The sequence below is a fragment of the Pezoporus occidentalis genome, unplaced genomic scaffold (assembly GCF_034315485.1).
Source record: "Pezoporus occidentalis ecotype Australia unplaced genomic scaffold, CSIRO_AGI_Poc_V1 ctg30, whole genome shotgun sequence".
NCBI classification, from domain to species: domain Eukaryota; kingdom Metazoa; phylum Chordata; class Aves; order Psittaciformes; family Psittacidae; genus Pezoporus; species Pezoporus occidentalis.
In genome coordinates, this window is record NW_026914941.1 from 3,802,072 (window position 1) to 3,806,510 (window position 4,439).

The window sequence follows — 4,439 nt, forward strand, 5'->3', positions numbered from 1 at the left end:
GTAAAGGTAACCTGGTCCCATGGATTGCTATTGAAATTAATGCAAAGCTAACATTGACCTCCACAGGGACAGGCTACCTGTGATTAATGGGTTTAATTAGGCTTCACTGGCTTTCCTGTCTGCTCTAGGGGTCGTCTTTTCTTCTTAGTTCTAAGTGTTTAAAGTCCTGAATAATACTCACATGTCATCTTCCACACAGGCTTTTAAACAGCCTTTGTAAAACAAATTGTCAGCCATGTGCATTCTCATTCTGTTCAGCAATTTCCCTCAGGTCAGGTGGTAAAACATGTGCTTCCTTTTAAGAATAAAAGCTGATTCACTACGCTCAATTAGGAAGCATAGATGAGAAGTCTTCAAACAGTTTCTGTTTTGGTGGGTTAAAGCAGCAGAGGAAGAGATCCATGCTTGGTGTATGTGTCTGCTTTACACCATCAATAACTATGTATTGATGAGAGCAACCTGTGTTATATTCTCAAGTTGTTTTATTGCACAGGTATGATTACATGATTCTTTCTCAACACCCATGGATGTTCTCTACTCTAAAAGTGAGTTCTTTCTTACTTTACTACTGTAGACATGATTAAATACCAATGGTGTTTTGTTAATAAAAGGTGTTGTTTTTAAAGGGTCATCTAAGTGAAATAGTTAAAAATTGCGTGCTGACATAGCTGAGATTAGTAGGCCTCTTGTTAGGAAAAGTGCTGTGATGCTGAATGAACCTACTTGTACTTTAGAACTCTCTCCTTGTAACTGTTTTTGAATAGTCTATCTGGTCAGAAAAGTCAGGTTTCTCTTTATGTCCAGAGATGCTGCCCAACCTAAGAGGAGTATATCCTTTTACCACGATTAATAGTTGCAGTATCTTGTTCTAAAGAAGCTTTCTTTTTCACCGAGATAAAACTATGTTGCGTTGGAGACCAGAAATTGGACCAGCGTGTTTTAGTTTCAGCAGTGTCTCCTAATCAAACCTCTGTCACAGAAATAAGGATATTTTCTGAATTGTACACTAAAAGTTTTGTTACCTTATAACGAATAAGAAATCTATGTGTGTGCTGCAGTTTCAGTACATCCTGTGCTTTTCAATTTAGGTATAAATCGTATGCAAATTATACTCCTGTTGCTGGACCTTTAGGATGGCAGGGGTATCCTTCATCAGTATTGGGGAAGTGGTGTAATGAAACAAGTATTTCATCCTGGTATCTAGTATGAACAGCTGTCTCTTCTGCTCTAATTCTATACTAAATGACTCCAAATCATTTGACTGTAGTTGAATCATCTTTTGAGCTTGCATTTCTCTTTAAAGATGTCTGTCTAATATTTAGTGTCCTGCACAGGAAGTGGCCTGTAAGAGAAGGTAATTCCTCGGCAGGAATATCTAAGTGATGTTACCATAGGCCCATTTGCTTACTAATTTCTGAGAAGGGGGTTGTGGCAGCTTTTCATGCATGGGGCTCTGCGGTATCCATAAAGTCAGAGAGATTCTGTAGGTGGAAGAAACATGTAAGACACTGAGGGAACCACAATGGCAAATCAGGGTGATGCTGGTGGGGAATAGAGCTGGGGCAGATGGCTCCCTGTGTACGAGGGCTGCTTGGTCAACTGGTAGTCACCCAGCAGTGCTCGGCGTACTGGGTGAAACTCAGCGCTGTTGATCTGCTTGACTTTGTGTGATTGTAAGGCAACTCATAAAAGATCTTCTGTGAAAGCACAAAGAACTGCAAAAACTTGAAGCATAGGGATATTAAGGTCCATCTGAAAAAAATTTGGGATTTATTCTTTTCTCTCTAGAAGTTTTTTCTTTTCGAACATGATGCAAAAAATTCTTGTAGGGAATATTTCTTTGGTGTAGAAGAGAACTGTACCAAGATGAGAAATAATTATATTGTGAGTAGATGATAACAGAAAGTTAGTGTTTAATAACATCAGAACATAATGGTTAGTGACCGGCAGTTTAAAACAAGTTTTCAAAGTCGGCATGATTGACCCTGTGATGATATGTGGCAGCATCTGGAAATCACCTTAGAGCAAGATTTGATGAGAATTGATTGTAGCAGCATCATTGCAAGTTTGTTATCTGATGGGTGCTAACTCATGGCAGGTGTTTGTTTATCTTGATTAGATAATGCTGCAAAGGCTTTTATGTGGCTGGAGAAAGCAGAAGATTGTTTTGTCGCAAGAAGTGTATGCTGGTGTATGCTGACAGGGGATGTGTCAGAGCTAGTTAAAAGAGAAGGAAAGTTTTGTATTTTGATACATTTTAAGGAGAAGAAAGGAATAAATTTGGAAGTTACATTGATTGGATGGTTTTGGGTTTTTTTTGTCCATGTTTTCATCTTAGGTTTAAACTACTGATGTGTTTAGTGCATGCATCAAATCCAGTAATACTGTCATATATTTCAGTGAATGTTTAGCAGGTATACTTGTGGAGGGGGTTCATATGCATACATTAATGTTACGAGGACCATGGTAAAAGAACTTGCTAATAGAGCCAGAGAGATGGAAAGAGTTGAGGGAAAGTGGACAAGTAAAATAACAATTTTCTTGTGTATTTTTAGCTTCCTTCTTAAAGGTTTATATACTTATATCCTCTTGGAAAATATGAATCTGACATGGTGAACGATAGGAAATGATGAAGGATATTCTGCAGACTAATGGAAGTCTACTTTCAAATCAAGATTCTGGCATGGTAGTTGTTAGTTGTATTACAACTGAAAGTTGCTGGCCATATTGCACTGCACTAGCTGTTCCAGTGTGTTTATATACCATAGTTTAAGTAACTGTCTTTTGATGGATAGAGGCTAATTAGGTAAGAAGTATTCCTACCTATCTCTTACTAGATAACCACATTGTCTCAGAAATCGAAACACAGAGTTTTATTTCAAAGAAAAATGTTATTTTCCCTTAAATAGAGGTTAAAAACTGAACCTGTAAAAATAGAGATCTATTTAGATTATAAAACTCCTATCACTTTGTTTTTTTAAGAACATAAATGAAGCTGTAGAGCTGCACTTTATTTTTGCATAAATTGCAATGATCACAGTTGTTCATTTACTAACTGCAGCCGCTAGCCAGAGAGGTCTTTAAAAAACTAAAAATTTGAGTATTTCGGAGTATCCCATGTACTCTGTAACTGTAATTAAAAATGAAGGCTTTTGAATTAGTTCTTTAGGCAGAGGTTTTTTCTATGTTTATGAAGTACAGAGGGGTAAAATTTGGTGAAATTTGATTCATAAATATATTGGTATTTCTGTAAATGTTTATGTCGTTATAAAACACTTATTAAAGTAGCAGCTAGGCTGTTTTATGAGTATTTGAGGCTAGAAGAATGACTCCCATCAGCCTCCTTGGGATTTTTTTTTCCTGAGAAAATATCTCTTAGAAAATGTAATGGTACTTCAACCTACATTACTTGTGGAAGTATTGCCTGTTTATGCCTGCTTGCTCGCTCCCTCCATTGCAGTGTCACACACATACAGAAAAAACACTTCTCTTTATTAATTCAACTACGACACCGCATTTGTCTTAAGTCTTATTTTCCAATCTCATTATATTCATGTGCTGAATGATATCAGCTGTGAATTCCTGATAATTCATTCTGTGTGCCACCCATAGAAAGCAAAGAACAGCTTCTCCTGAACAATATCACAGAAAAATAAAGCAGAAAAACTCCAGAAACAGATATGGTTAACCACATGCTAACCACAGGTTTTCTCAGGCAGTCAGTTTGTAAAAGTAAGATTTAAAGGAATGTGTAATTTTTTCCTCTGATTGCAGCTGTGTGCAAATCTAATGCTTACAATGTCCGTGGAATAAAGTGTTGAGATTCCTACCAGATATATCCCTTTGTGCCCTCTAGGAATATGTTTGAAGAATGTATTAAAATGCAGTATCTTAGCAGACTTCATAGGAAATAGAAAGCAATGGAGTTACTTTGCTACAGGCCATGTTTGTTGCAACACCAGGAAGACATACTAATGGTGATCTTTGGAATCTCAGGTTGACATAAGAACTAAAAGAACCAAACTATAGAAACCAGATTCCCCTGTGTTGTAAACTGGCATAACCCGAATGGCCAAGGGCAAAAAGCATACAAGTGGGTGATGAGATTTAAAAAGAAATGGTGGGATATGCCAAAGAGCTGTCAAAATGGTCTAGAGCTAAAGATCAGAGGGGCAGAACGGTCCTGCTTCGTTCACTGGTGTGCTTTCTGGTTTTGTCAGCCAAGGCCTTTATGAACAAGTGGGGCCCTTGGCAGAATGCTTCGGATGTCAGTGATGCTGCCGAGTTGAGCTGGGTTATCTTTTACAAGTCCTTCCAGCTTTGCTGTGGTTCTTTGGTACTTTAAAATAAAAACAAACCCCCAAAGCCCCAGCTATTTCCCCTCAGTTTGATAGCACCCTTGCAGCCACTGCTCTCTCATGACTTCAGACGATAGTCTT

The 4,439-nt window shown here is 37.8% G+C and overlaps 1 long non-coding RNA gene across 1 annotated transcript; it reads left to right on the forward strand.

The window, feature by feature from the left end:
- The first annotated feature begins 346 nt into the window (after positions 1-346).
- LOC134168128 (uncharacterized) lies at positions 347-2,184 on the forward strand. The gene is made up of 3 exons (XR_009966442.1): positions 347-410; positions 494-545; positions 2,099-2,184. It is a non-coding gene; the product is annotated as an uncharacterized LOC134168128 (long non-coding RNA).
- Positions 2,185-4,439: the final 2,255 nt, after the last annotated feature.